The 16024-nt window shown below is 40.7% G+C and overlaps 1 long non-coding RNA gene across 1 annotated transcript in view; it reads right to left on the bottom strand.

Annotated features, from left to right (window-relative positions):
* Positions 1 to 6318: 6318 nt before the first annotated feature.
* The window catches only part of LOC115079954, a 157539-nt gene continuing 147833 nt past the window's right edge, over positions 6319 to 16024 (bottom strand). The window contains exon 4 of the long non-coding RNA XR_003853461.1: positions 6319 to 6360. This is a non-coding gene — a long non-coding RNA (uncharacterized LOC115079954). The remainder of the gene's footprint in view (positions 6361 to 16024) is intronic.

The following is a 16024-nucleotide window of genomic DNA, read 5'->3' as shown; positions in this document are numbered from 1 at the left end:
AGAGCTTAACCCTGAGGCCTGGTCCCACTGCTGAGGCGTAGACCTGGGCCTTCATCCATCTTCTCCATCTCCCAGCACTTTAAAAATAATACCATCTGTCTGGAGGATATTGCCAAAATGATGTTACTTCAGTGCCTTCCTCCAGAGCAAATGGTGCCATTTTGATGTACGACCATAAAAATGTACTTCTGTACATCAAAATAGTGATGGCCGCACTAGTGGAAGATGCCAAAGTGATGTCACTACTGTGCCATCCTTCAAGTGGATGGCATAATTTTTCAAATGCTGAGAAACTGAGAAGAAAGTTGGAGGCCCAGACTTCAGTGCCAGGACCAGGCCTTAGGGCTGGGCACCAACACAGGGCCTAGGCCTCATCACCTGGACCAGGCCTTAGGGCTAGGCCTTGCATCAGACCTTGGACTTGGCACTGGGACCAGGCTTTAAGGTCAAGCCCTGGTGCTGGGACCATAACAGAGACAGGCTTCCCTGTCAGGGCTTGGCTTCAGTGTGGAAACCTGGTTTATGCCTTGCCCTTGGCGCTGGGCCTTTTCTTGGACAGGGATGACCCAGCCAGTGTCACCAGAGGTCGTATCCATTTTTTTTTTTTTTTAGCAGTTCATTTATTTTTTTGTTGGGTTTTTTTTGGGGGGGGGGTTTTTTTTAGTCTATTAGTTTGGCAAACAAACAGAACCACAAAAAAACAAAACATTAAACAATCTGAACCCAAACAAAAAAAAATACCTGAAATGAAAACACAAACTGAACCAAAACGATCTAATTTTGGTTTTGACTGCAAAACTATTATATGATTGGTGCATTTTGAACCATTCTTCCATGGTAATTAATAAAACCACCAATTGTAAGACATAAAGATGGATGCCTCATTCCTCTCTTCCTGCATGCTGAAAGTGAGCCACGAATTGGGGTTTGCTGATACTATATGACTCCATATTTTAATCTTTTGGGGATTTTTTTGATACAGAGAAAGCAGCTGTAGAGAATAGATGATGCTTGGGAATATTGGTTATTATTACGTTCTGATTATTTTCCTCTATGTTTGTCCTTTTCCTCTTCCCAATAAATCTACTCTCAAAAGTATATTATTTTCCTCTCAGCTGTCTTCTTCTTAGACCCTAATATCCTATGTCATCTGAAGCAGCTGAAGAGTTGTGGCCAACCAAACACAGAGGATGTGGGAAACACTAGACATTCTCTGCATAGTCACAGTAAGAAAAAAAAGGATGAATGAAGTCTCACATGAAATTCTTCACATCAACAGTAGTAATTAACACTGCACGTGTGATTACTGGTGAAGAGATGTGGCAGGTGTGACTTGGAGATCTTGCTGCTGAGGTGAGCACGTGTGTCAGAGTGACAAAGCAGCTTCCTGCAAGGACAGACCACCCGGAAGGCCCTAAATCGCCTTCAAGTCGGCATTTCAAGAGCTGATATGTTGAAAAGAGGATACGCTATCAAAGCTCAGACCCTGAGGCCTGTGATCGTGGTGAGAGGCAGGCCGTGCAACGTGTTCTGATCTGCTCATTACTTGAGAATGGCCTCCTGCTCGGTGCGGGATCTTGCAAAAGTCAACTTGTGAGCACCGAAATGTGCTTGTCAGTGGAAAGAAATAGGACTGGTGGATGGATATGAGCAAATACTTATCGGAGATATCAATTATAATGGACTGTGATCCATGGGAGGAAGTTTAGTAAATATTTTAAAACCACAGCTTAGTAGTACCTTAAGATATGTTTCATAGTCTAATATAACCTTGATAAAGAGGTTTTTTACATTTTTAATGGAAAAAAAGAATGGGACTCTGCTCCATTTATTTTGTAATCTGTTTGCTCTGACTGAAAGTAGTTGTGTAGAAAGCTGGTAGTAACACGGACACATAGGAACCACGGCTCCCCTCACAGCCAAACACAGTCCTTGTGTTTAGATTTAACACAAGAACTTGTCCCGCGTCTGAACACAATACATACTTTACCATCTCAGATGGTAAAGTATGTATTAATCACCCTGCTGCCTCAGGGTGATTAAGTCACGACCCAGCAACAACTACCAACAGCCAACCCCGGCTTCTGAAGCTACACCGGCAGACCATTACCACCACAACCCTATACCATCCTGCCACGCCATGGCAGGTGTGACCAGGCAGCGCAGTCGGTGACCGCACCTTCTCTGTTGCTGCCCCAACATAACAGTTCCACCCCCCACCCCCAAAAAAAAAATTTGCAAGAACAGATCTCAAGATAAACAAATGCATAACAAATTATGTATAGAGATAAATCCGGGCTCAGGTCCTCCACCACTGCAACAACATCCACAAGAATTAACCAATCATAACAAAGGAAGGGAGGGAGGGATAAAATAATGCCCAGAGGGAAGGTGAAACTGGAAGGAGGAGGGAGAAATAACAACCTTTAAATACCTGCGGAGAGGATCAACAAAATGCCTCGAGGGAATCCAGCCAACCAAGGAGTCTCTTCGCGCCCCCCCCTCCCCCCCTGGCTTGGTTTAAAAATTCCCAGGAGGAATAAATCTGGAAAGAAATATCCCTTCCTCATAAAGAAGGGATAAAGAGTGTCCAGGGAAATTCCGCCGGCTGAGGGTGGAGAACGAGGGAAGCCCAGGGAGAAGCGAACCTGCCGCCTTGCTAATGATGGCAGGTCGGGACCTAGGCCCAGCTCCTCGCAACTTGTCTTTCCTTGATCCCTGGAAACTGATCGAGTCATCTCTGCTAAGGTGTTTGTAGATTGTCTCCTCTGCATACACCTGATTGAAAATATGGCAAAATACCCACATACGCCTCTCGGGGATGGATTTAGGATTTTGATGCCCAGGATGCTTTTAGTGCTCTTACCCCCACTTTCTGTATGGGTCTGTTACAGGGTAGCAGACGGCTGTTCTCTGAGATTCAGGAGAGCTGGAAGGCAGCAAAACTTAGCCGTCCTGCTTCCCCTAAATGTTTTCTGCCCTAGGCACAGGCATAATGGGTGCCTATGGACAAATCCAGGGCTGAGGACACTAAAAGAAACTTTACTGATTTTTCCATGGGCAATCTGAGTTAGATTTTTTTCTGTGTCCAATCTATTTATTAAGTTTTGAAACATTTCAAGACAGGAAAAAGAAAATTGCAATGAGAAAAGGCAGACAATTTGCTTTTATCTTAATTAAATTAAATTAAACCGACATGATGTGTCCTACGAATGCCGGTATATAAAAAGCGTTAAATAAATAAATAAATGAAAAAGGAAAACAGAAAAATGCATCAATTATTCTCTCCAGCTAAGAGTAAGACACCAAAGAAAGAGACTTAGTATAAAATAACAAAAATAAGGAAAAATTCCAAAAGGAAGCATTTTAGTATAGAGAAAAGAAAAAAGGAAAACATGAAATGGATCAGATACCAGGTACAACCAAACTGGGAAATTCAGGGACAGAATCAGATTCAGTCCATTTGAACGCCAACTCCTATTTCTTTCTACCCCATCAGAAAGAAATTGGTTGCTCAGATTCCCAGAGATTACAGTGCACTCTACCCATGTTTATTTTACCAAGAGCAGGCCACGCAGTACGGAACATGACAACCAGAGTCTTTGTCGATCACGAAGCATTTTTAAAGGACCAAGTCAAAAAGGTGACGAGCTCATGGACCACATCTCGGAAACACACGCGGTATAAAATCCTTTTTTTTTTCTTTCTGAAATTCTGAATTCTTTCTGAAAAGCTATCACAGCTTTTCAGAAAGAATTCAGCTTTCTCCAGGACCACGGTAACTACTCCAACTCTATGTATAAATATATATATATGGAACTCCTTCTTCTGTAGTTTTTAAAGCACAATGAAGAAAATGTTTTAGCTACTGTGTCGAAAGCGCACTAAAGCGCTTTTAATGGAACAGTGCTTAATACATTTATAACCTTTAAATTTAGAAGAAGGAAAAAAAAAAACTTGTCTTATTCATACGTGAGTTGATTAACCCCAATCGTGGATTTAGAAAAATGTCAGGCGGAAAGTTTTGTGTTGACTTTGGCAACTTAAAATAATCACATCCTATGTTAAAAACAGTGAGGCTCAGTGGTCCTGAATGAGCTCCTTTACGTAGGCGTTTAGCCTGGCTCCCTGCTCTGAATCAAGGAATGCATTATTAGCTTCGATACAATTTGCAGAACCCTCATTATCCTTTCCCCAATATGCAGAATCACACTCCTAACATCACCAATATCTGGAACTGCGCAGAGGCAAACGTGCCAAGCATGCTCTTGCAGCGATGTCATTTCAGGGGGAAAGAAGTTAAAAATGCCTGCCCACGCTTCTTTCACCACAGTGTCTCACCCAGAGGGCAATTTTCAAAGTCACCGACATGGGTAAGAACATAAGAACATGCCATATTGGATCAGACCAAGGGTCCATCAAGCCCAGTATCCTGTTTCCAACAGTGGTCAATCCAGGCCATAAGAACCTGGCAAGTACCCAAACATTAACAGATCCCATGCTACTAATGCCAGCAACAAGCACTGGCTATTCCCTATTCATTAATAGCAGTTTATGGACTTCTCCAGGAACTTATCCAGTATTTTTTAACCCAGATACACTAGCTAACTGAGCTATATCTTCTGGCAACAAATTCCAGAGTTTAATTATGCATTGAGTAAAAAGAACTTTCTCAGATTTGTTTTAAATGTGCTACTTGCTAACTTCATGGAGTGCCCCCTAGCCCTTGTATTATCAGAAAGAGTAAATAATTGATTCACATTTACCTTAAGTCCTTTCATGATTCTGTAGGCATCTATCATATTCCTCCTCAACCTTCTCTTCTCCAAGCTGAACAGTCCTAACCTCTTTAGCCTTTCCTCATAGGGGAGATATTCCAGCCCTTTATCATTTTGGTCGCCCTTCTCTGCACTTTCTAGTGTGCAACTATATCTTTTTTGAGATGTGGCTACCAGAATTGCACACAGTATTCAAGGTGTGGTCTAACCACTGAGTGATACAGAGACATTATGACATCCTCCATTTTATTTGCTATTTCCTTCCTCATAATTCCTAACATTCTGTCTGCTTTTTTGACTGCCACAACACACTGAGAAGACAATTTCAATGTAATATCAACTATGACACCAAGAATTTTTCATGGGTGGTAACTCCTAAATGGAACCTAATATTGTGTAGCTACAGCATGGATTATTTTTCTCTATACGCATCACCTTGCACTTGTCCACATTAAATTTCATCTCCCATTTGGATGGCCAATCTTGCAATCTCACAATGTCCTCCTGCAATTTATCACAATCCACTTATGATTTAACCAATCTGAATAATTTTGTGTCTTCTGCAAATTTGATCTCCTCACTCATGAGCACCGTTCCAAGTACAGAACCCTGAGGCACTCCACTTACCTTCTTCCCACTGAGGAAACAGGCCATTTAATCCTACTCTGTTTCCTGTCTTTTAACCAGTTTGTAATTCACAAAAGGACATCGCCTCCTATCCCATGACTTTCTAGTTTTCTTAGAAGCCTCTCATGAGAGACTTTGTCAAACGCCTTCTGAAAATCCAAATACACCACATCTACCGGTTAACCTTTGTCCACATGTTTATTCATCCCTTCAAGCAGTAAAGATTAATGCATGTAAACTGGGTTTCTGAAATATGTCCTCATGCAATAAAATTATGCTTGGAACTCCACAGTGTCCTACTTTTAGCAACATTTAGGGGAGCCATTCCCAGAAACACTTTTTTTTTTGGGTAGTATTAGAAAGTACTACATGCAGATTATTTATTTGCCAGGCTGCATGTGTTACCAAATCTGCAGTCACAAAACAGGTGCATAATTCTGCGGGTACTTTGTATCTGCAGCAGCTTTCAAAGGGAAGTTGCATGCACACTTTCTCTTTGAGAGTTGGTGCAAAGTCCAACCCAAAGCAGACAGACTGCAAATCACCTCCTTAAATGTGCTTAAAACAACTTACAAGAATCTGTTCCATAGGAAATGCTGGGGGAAAGTAAGCATAATAGAAATGGAAGGCTCATTTATTTATGCAGACTTAAAATCAGTGTTAATAAAATGTCCAGTCCCTTTGCATACTTTGCCCTTTCCTCGTTCTGTTAGCTAAATTGCAGATTACAGAGCAATACTTATTTTGCAAACAACATATGGCTACTTTTCTTTGCTTGGAAGCTCCTTTTTCCACTCCACCCTCTTTCCCCTCCCCTCCAGAATAGGATGCCCCAACAGACCTGAACTGTCCTCTACACAGAGCAAGCTAGCAGACTAAGGGTGAGCACATGGGAAAAGAAAGGTTCACATACTTTGCATAATGGGGGCATCCTTAGCCTTCAACTCCTCACAACCTGAAACACACATGAAAACAGGAGCAGCGTATTACAAACTGCACAACTATAAAACACATGTGTAACCCATCTCATGCTCAAATCGACTATCAAAGGTCAACATTTCTACTCTATACAGTATCACATCCACTTGTTTCTTTCGACTTCATGATTGATTCATGATCAGATCTCTCTGTGATGCAGCCACTATTCCAAAGGTTCCACCTCCTCTTCAGCCTCCCACAGAGAGCACAGTCTCCATAGACAAGGAGGACAATGGTGAACACATGCTTGAAGCATGCAGCACACCACCAACACTTGGCATTCTTTGCTGATAGTCGAGGATTGGTGCTTTCATCATCCCGGTTCCCTCAGCCCATAACATTGGGGTCATCTTTGATGCCTCTTTCTCCTCTATGCAAATCCAAAACTCTACTAACAAATGTCATTAATTCCTCTATATCATTGTTAATAAAATCCACTCCCTCAATATCTCCCTCTTAGACTACTGCAATTTATTCTTCTTGGGCCTCCTACTGAAACATTTTTCTACACTGCAAACTATTCCAAAGCCAGCTGCACGACTTATCTGCCTTCAAAGACACTATGACCATGTATCCCCTCTTTTCAAGTCATCACATTAGCTTCCCTTCTGCTTTCAAATACGGTTGTATCTTTTCTTGCTTGCCTACAAATGCATTCACTTTGCAGATCATTACCTATTTCCCCTTCTCACTCCCTACCCTTCCTTGTGAACTCAGTTCATTAGGCAGGTTGCTCTTATCGGTGCCCTTCACTGCCGATTTCCAGTGCTGCGCTTTCCACCTTGCTGCGTCATATCAAGCTTCCTGAGATGGTGCGCCTTACTCCCTCCTTTACTGAAATCAAAGCCAGTTTTAAAACTCACCTTTTTTGAGGCTGCTTTTCAATCCTAATCACTCCTCTATAATAATAATACACTTCCCATAGACTTGTCTATCATGAAGGTTTGCCTTGACTAGATTGTAAGCCCACAGAGAAGGGGCCGTCTCATTTTTTTTTTTTTGTATGGGTTTATTGAGGAGTTGTGTTGCTCGGTTAGGTTCTATGTTACAATTATGCATGTTTTGTTGTCCCCCACTGAGATTTGTGGATCAGCAGTATCTGTACAACACTATGTATGTCCAGTAGCACTTTAGAAATAAGTAGTAGAAGTCTAGTTTCAAACAGTGAAGAATGGATATTCTAGAGGATGAACATATGCCTCGGTGGATTGACAGATATTATCTAACACTGTTCATAGCCAGAACATTTAAGAATGAATAATCAGCTAGGGATACTCATTACCATTCGGAAAACTCAAGGCGAAGGACACAGCGACTATGGGGGGAATAAACAGCACAGGTCCATTAAAAGGATCTTTGGCATGGGGAAGATTAAGTAGCCTTTAAAAATAAGGGAAAATGTTGGCTGTTATATGATAGTGTAAAGTAATTAGGTTTGTTTAAGCTAGCTTTTCTTTGTATCCCAAAAGCAGAGAAAAGTTTTACCGAAATTGAAATGACTCCAAAAAGTAGTAATGGGAGCTGCAGGGTTGCAGTAATGCTCTGGTCCAGACTTATGCCAGTTTGCTTCAGGAGCAATATGGGTCTGATGGCTACCAGAGGTGAAAAAAAGGTGTATGTATTTGGGTGGAGACATGTGTGTGGGTGGAGTGGAGGGCAATACATTAAATACAGCGTCTAACTGGCTCCTCCTCCTGTATTCACTGAATATCTTTCAGGAAGACATAACAAATGTTTTCTTTTCTGATGAACATCGCCTGACTCTCTCTTTTTACAATTGCTAGTTGGACGTTTTTCTCACTGTTTTTCTTGCAGAGGTCAGAAAAGAATTTGTGTGGATCAAGCTCAATCATGCATGCACTGAGAAGCTTTTTTTTCATGTTATGTCAGTGAGAGAAATGCTTAGTACATCTGGTTTATAGTGCATTCCTTTATTATCAGTAGTAACTTGTAAGCACTGGTGTGTGCAATAAATGGCGATACCAGTTAGGGGGGACAGACATTAAGACATTAAAGCTAGGCTGCTTAACTAAATGAATGAATGCATTTTAAAATAATTTTTCAAAGCATTATCCATGTCCTAAAAAGCAGAGAAAAGTCACTGTTACTCCCCATACATGCATGCTCTCAACATACTTCATTTGACTGAAAGCATCGTGGAGATTATTTCTGCCCACATTTTGAGACACTAAAACCACGTGTCAGTGGATTCCACTCATTCCATCCATTTTCTGAAGAGACCAAGGGGTAAGAAGGTAATTTCATTTCGAGTGCCTTTTCAATTAGTGGGGCACTAGTCTCGACAGCGATTAGCCCCAGACACAGAACCGGTGAAACACAATTGATCTGCAGTGTTTGACCAGTTCCTGATCTTTCTTCAAATTCGTGATCTTTCATCTGTGAACTAACTAGAGAGCAACCTGGTGACAACTGCAGTTGCAGCATGAGTGGTATATGGACCTCTGCCTAGGCTGGGAGATAAACCCAGTGCAGGTTTTATGTAAGTTCATCAGACTTATTTGCAAATCAAAAGGTCATTTTGCTTTCCATGTAGAGGTATGTGCATAGGACATTTTTGTGTTTGTTTTGGTGCTTTGCTTTCATTTAGAAAAAAACCCCAAAAAAAACCTAAACCACAAAACAAAATGAAGTGAAAAAAAAAAAGTCTGATCCAGGCCTGCCACTAAAAACAAAAGACTTTCCTGCAGGTCCTGTCTCCATTGCTCCCTGCCCCTTGAACCCCTCTTACCCATCTGTAGCCTGAAATGGGGACAGGAGTGATCCCAAATCGCTGCTGCCCCGGTGGTATTTTACCGCTTAACAGTTCTGTCTTTGCCTTGTTGTATACTGTGGTATAATAGCTTGATCAAAAAAAAAAAATCATCTGTTTTTGAGGTTGATGCATTCAAACCACTGAAGTCAGCCATCTTTAATCCCATTGCATCAGACCTCCATTTTTTTTCCATTTATCACCAGAGAAAGAACCTGCCCTCATGTGAACTAATGTTTTTAAAGCAGAATGCTTCCACTATTTTCCTGAATGCGTTCGAATTCTACTTGAGGCAGGAGCAGCGGTTTTCTGTGAAACTATTTGAGAGGCCTACCCCGCCTGAAAATCAAGTCATCCCGTTCTGGCCAGGAAACAGTAGCTATCATTACGGAGCAAGCAGTAACTCGTCGCTCAGCCTGTGACAAGCTCTCCAATCCAGACATCTGGAAAGGATTTTGTGGGAGGAGGACTCCTTGAAGTCTAGTTTCTTGAAATATTGCAGATTTTTTTTTTTTTTGGCACTTTATTGTTTTATTTATTTATTTTTTCACAGTCAGGAGTTAAATCCCCAGGAGAGATCCTTAGCTCATGCTGTCCTGTCCTGGTAAAGGAAGCAGAGCTTTCCAAACTAGTCAGGAAGGCGTTCAGTTAGTCCAATGAAAATATATCACCTGCAACTCGCTCGGCTGACCTATATTTTTACACAACAAATGCAGAAACAGCCAAGAAAGGATCCTTGCTAGAGAAGGCACAGAATCAGTGAAATTCAATTTATTTATGTCTATGGACTCTCCTTTTTATTACAGCATTTCAATACTTTTTCAATACATACCAGAATGAAAAATAATCACGACCCAAAAATATTTAAAATGTTCATGATATAAGAAAAGAAGACTGAACATAAAAACAGAAAAGCGAAATCCAAGCACATTTCATTTAGTTGTATAGTAGTGAAAGAATTGCACACAACGGTTTTACTAAATATAAGTTTAAAAAAGCAATCTTTGCCACTTTTTGAATTTGGGCTGCTAAAGGTAACTTTGAATCTAATGTAAACCCTAAGTTCTGAGACTGAGAAACAATTAAAAAATCATAATGGCCTGCAACAAATGAACATGGTGTAATAGGCATAGATGCAGTACCTAACCATAAAATAGTAGTCTTAGCACATTAAGTCATTCAGGTCACACCACTCTTTAATTTCACTAAAACATTGGTTAAAAGTTGCACAAAGAACTCAACCACTATATCAGCAAAGAGAGAATTGTACATCATCAGTGAACATTCGATAAATTACTTTTAGGGACGATAACAGTGATCCTAATGGTTGCAGAAATAGATTAAAAAGGGCTGCCGAAAGAGAGGAAACCTGAAGACCCCCTTGTAAAATTGGAAACCAGCTAGACTGTGTAGAATCAATTTTAATGCATTATTTCCTGTCCTGAAGAAATAAGCCACTTTAAAACTATTCTCCTTATACTTAGCTCAGAGAGCCTATAAATCAATTTTAAATGCAAGATGGTATCAAAGGCTGCCGTAATATCTAGCTGGACTAAAATACCACTCTTTGACTTATCTAAGTTACAGCGGATATTGTCCAAAAGGAAAACCAACAAGGTTCTAGCCTCTACCCTTGCGGAAATCGTATTGCCATGATCAAGGATATTATTCCCTTCTAAAATTTCACCCAACTTCATTGAAATGTATTTTTGTAAACATTCTGCTAATAATGGGGAAATAGTTTGCTACAATCTCTGAAGATATACTAGGATCCTGCACAATGGGGCTAACATGTGCTTGTTTTAGTTTTGATGGTTCCTCTCTGGACAGAAGAGAGAGATTTAACATCTTTAGCAAAATATCAGCAAATTTTCAAATCTAGGATCTCTGGAAGAGGACTTAATGACTGGCCAAAACCTCTCTCAGTATATTTTTTGATATCAGATACAACTGAGGGCATGTGTTTTATCAAACAATTTCATAACAAAGCAGGAAAGTAATTTTTCTTTGTCTCTGACAATAACTGTTTGTATTGTTGTAACAATGTTGTCCTAAATCTGTTTTGTTAACTCATTTTTCAATTTTCTCTATGATCTCTCAGTTTTTCACAGTTTTATCTGTTGCTCATGTAACTGATCATTAAACCAAGGAGCTGATTTCTTTCGCATTTTACTTGAAGATGCTTTTAAAGGCGCCCACTTTATCACAGATTCTGGAAAGTGTGGAATCCCACCACTGCTAGATGTAAAACAATTATTTTTATCTGTTTTTGGGCGATTGGCAAATTGTGGGTGATTTTATATGAGTCCTATTTTATTATGCATGTGGATGTATGGGATGTGTGATTTGGTGGATGAAGTGACATATTAAGTTGTGGGTTTGAAATATGCTTAGAAAAAGATATAGTTGGTAATGTGCACCTTATGAATATATATGTGACTTGTTATTTGTTACATGTACGCTATGGCTATCTCATAGTCTTTTAGTTTTTGTAAAGATTAAAAGTTTGGTAATAAAAACTTTCTGTAAGGATATTTGATGTAATTTGATTACCCCCCTGTGTTCTTTGTTATTTGTGTTTATTTTTATCTGTCTCATTCCAAGCCTGATAGAAAATGTCAAGATCAAATCACTTCCTAATTATCTTCCTCAAGGTTTACTACAAATCACAAGGTTTACTACAAATCACAAGGCCTGATGATCAAACCAAGAAACAAAAACTATTGACTATATGAATGGAACTATTATATGATAGGGACACAGAGGATGCAATCCCAGGGTCATGTTTAGGTCTATTTTATTTAGAGGTTTTATATACAGTCATTCCAAGAAAGTACAGGCCTATATCGCAATTTCAAATCTCCGTGAAGCAAAATTCCACTTGCAAAATAAAAAAAAAGGCAAGTGCAAGTGACCGAAGATACGCTGCACCCACACAAGTTTCAAAAGGTAAGTGTGCGAGCGTCCAAAAGACAGTGGGCAAAACGTACCTATGTCACTTTGCACCAATGTGGGCAGTTTGAAAGCTTGCCCCCTTTTTTTTGTGTTAACTGACAACATGCACAATGTAAACATTGCAAAAAACAAACAAACCATGTTGGGGTTACTGCCTTCCACGCTATAGCTTCATGAGAAGTGAGATATATACCCGATGCTGACCACCAGTTTCAGGTAAGTTGCGTTGCACAAGGTTTTTAATTTTTTTTAGTTTTTTTTTTTTTTACGCCTGCTGGCGAGCTCGTGCCAGCGGCTGAGCCCAGAGGAACGAGGCAGAGGAGCTCGCTGCCCAGCTGTCGGGCCTACCGAAGCGCTGCCGGCAGCGGAGTGAAGCAGAATTTCCCGCCGCCACGCTTGAGCTCTCGTACAAACTGCAAGCCCCTGGTGAAAAAGGCTCGCGCTTGCCCGGGGATCGCAGCGTTCTAGAGAGAGCTTGCCGGCCTAGAGGTGCTGACGGGGTGGGGTTTTGTAGTACGGTGCAGAAACGGAGCGCGCACTGCTGCTGCTGCTGCTGCTGCTGCCGCCGTCGCCTAACTGAATATTTTCGCCGGTTTTGATCTCCTTTGTGCAATGCAAGGAGATTCTCCACTCCTCTCTGCCGCCGCGGTGTCGCCGCTCGCAGTCCCGCATGGCTCGCGCCCCCCCCCCCAATGGTCGGCGCCCTCACCCACGTATAAATAAAAAATGTAATGTAACTGGAGTACAGGTGGATTTCTAGCCATGGACACCACGAGTAACGATGTTTAACCACGCTGTTTCCAACACTGGGGAGGTACAAAATCCAAGCCCTATAGGTGTCTGTATAGGATGGCAGAGAGAAAATCGAACATGCACAATGAATAAACTCTGCTCTTTATAGACATTACCTCATCTCCTCTGTGACAGGAAATCACACAATGCCTGCAGGTATACACTGTTATCTACCACTACAAACACTTCATTATACCAGATCCAGAACTGACACAATGTATCCGCACAGCTGTTGTCACCACAACATTTTCCAGTTGACTGAGCCTCTTAGCAACAAACTTTTTTTTTTTTCTAAACTCCCTGTTTTAGTTAGTTTATATTTAGTAGTTGAGTTTTAGAGCCGTTTACATGCACATAACCTGATTTTATTCATGTGAATGGCTTTTTCAAATTGCATGTAATTTTAGGCGACCTGTAGGGAGGCGTTCCTGGGGTGCGGAGTTGGAATTTACACACACATTTTGAAAAGTAGGCACGTAAACTAACCTGAGTAAGGTACGCCCTCCAAAGAAGCGGTGAAACTTTACATGTGTTTATCAGTGCACAAGCTGGGCCAACTGACCGAGCATTTCCAAAACAAATGCACACAAATGTTTGCATGCACACTGACTTTAGCTTTGCTCACACACGGGCCGATACAGTAAAATTCGCGGGAAAGCCGGCGCTCCGAGGCGACGTCCGCTCTCCCAACGCGCGCCCAGGCCACTCTCCTGGGCGCGCGATCGAGTATGCAAATGAGGGCCCGTGGTAAAAGGAGGCGCTAGGGACACTAGCGCGTCCCTAGCACCTCTTTTATTGACAGGAGCAGCGGCTGTCAGCAGGTTTGACAGCCGACACTCAATTTTACCGGTGTCTGTTCTCGAGCCCGCTGAGAGCCACGGGTTCGGAAAACAGACCCCGGCATAATTGAGCATCCGTTTTTAGGGCCGCCGGCCGATTTAAATTTTTTTTTTTAAATTTTTGATTTTTTTTAAATTTTGGGGCCTCCGACTTAATATCGCTATGATATTAAGTCGGACTTAATATCGCTATGATATTAAGTCAGAGGGTGTACAGAAAAGCAGTTTTTTCTCCTTTTCTGAACACTTTCCCGGTGCCGGCAGAAATTAATGCCAGCCTTTGGGCAGGCGTTAATTTCTGAAAAACAAAACAAAACAACAATTTAGTTCATTTCTTTTTGCTTCATTTTAAAAACACACAATATATACTGGGAAATTTTGTTTCCAATAAATGAATAACCTTAATCAATGCAAGTCTCACCGTCATTGACATTGAACATCTTAGATGGGAATTGCAGTGAAGAGGCAAACGCTTGGTCATCGAAACAAAAAGTATTTTCTTGTTTCTCTTCGGGTTAAAGAAAGATTAAGACATGCTTCTGGGCAGTGCTAGGAACATTTGCTGTACTTCCTCAGTGCATCCTTTTTTTAAATTTTAAGTTGTCACAACTTACCAAACACAAATTATTTTTTTTTCTTTATTCTAAGTCTAATCCATGATGGCCCACCAGTAGGATACCACAAATGTAGCAGTTCCTTAGTCTCTCTGATCATTCTGCTCGGGGGGTGATAGTGTAGGATAGTGATTTTTGTGATATGACTCCCTTCCCTTAAAATTTGAATTCAAACACATTTTTATTTATTTAATGCAGGCATCACCCAGATTTGAAATGAATGCCTAAAGGTCCTTTGCCCTAGTGACAAACTTTTATGCGACTGCTCAGCGATCACGCTAAATTTGGCTGAGTTCCATGTGCTCTTCACTCGCCAACATATCTCTCCCATGTTGATGGGAGATTAAGCAAAACAAGAACTGCCATCACTTCCCTAAACTGATTCTGCTACTTCTGTTTGCATTATGATGTTCTACTGATTTCATATATTCAGTATTTAAAGCAAACTCTGCCTACCAAGCAGGGACAGCGCAAGCATATTTGGTGCCCTAGGAAAACCTTTCTTCCTCCAATTTAACCACTGGTGGCAGCTGCTCCAGCACAGTGGTCCCTTCTTTGCTGACACTGGATGAGGTCCAGCGCCCTCTAGACCTCACACTGGCAGGATATTGGCATCCACAAAATCTTGGCCCTCTAGACGACCGCCTAGTTTGCCCAATGGGAGCTCCAGCCCTGCTACCAAGCCCGTCTATAGTAATGCGGGGCGCTTCTGTTTACCTTAGGAAAAAGCAGCACAATTTTTATTGGCGTCAGTAGCAATATTATTCCATTGTGGCTGCTGTCAGCAAAGTGGAAACTGAAGTCATTCTGATATTATTCCAGAGTCCTTAAAGATTTATAACTATTATTTATTTTCATTCTCAGTTCTCCAGTTAGAAATCATATCTGGATAAATTCAAGGTACTGGGCTGGTATTAAAATCAGTCAATCACCAGATTTTTTTTTTTTTTTATATAATGCTTTCACTTTGAGTCTCAGCAATTTAAATTGTGTTTGACTTTTAAGAAATATAATTGTGAAATTCTAGCTACTTCCCTTCCTGTAATGGGCATTTGCCATTAGCCTGCTTCCTCTGTACCAGCTGAAGATTTGCTTGAGCTATACCAATATCATCAGATACTAAAAATGTTCACAGGTACTGGACAATGAAGCTTATAGTATTAACAAATATTAACCTTGAACTTTTAAACCCCTGCTGTTACTGACCCAACTGGATAACTCAGCCAACCTAGACACATTCCTTTCTTCCTCACCTATTAACCCCACTCTTATCTGTAAAAATAGTTTGTATGTAATAACTTTTGCTGTATGTCAGAATTTTTATATATAATAATTTTTATATGTAATCAACCAACACTCAAATCCCCAAACCACAACCCTACTGCACGACAATTTGCTAGGATGATGTTTATCTAACCTTGTTTCACGATGCTGTAAACCGTTCTGATGGCGAAACCGAATGACGGCATACAAAACACGTTAAATAAAATAAATAAAAATAATTTCCCATTAAAGTTTTTCATAGAAAGTAACAAAGGAAAAAAAAATAATATTTAGGAAGCAAATTAAGAGAAATTCTTTGTGTTGAATCTGGTCAACACACTAAATAAAAATGAAATGAAAACACAGACATGAAGAAAAGTTTAAAAATACGACTGTAACTTTCAAACC

The sequence above is a fragment of the Rhinatrema bivittatum genome, chromosome 18, assembly GCF_901001135.1.
Source record: "Rhinatrema bivittatum chromosome 18, aRhiBiv1.1, whole genome shotgun sequence".
NCBI classification, from domain to species: Eukaryota; Metazoa; Chordata; class Amphibia; order Gymnophiona; family Rhinatrematidae; genus Rhinatrema; species Rhinatrema bivittatum.
This window is presented reverse-complemented; position numbering and strand designations above follow the sequence as displayed.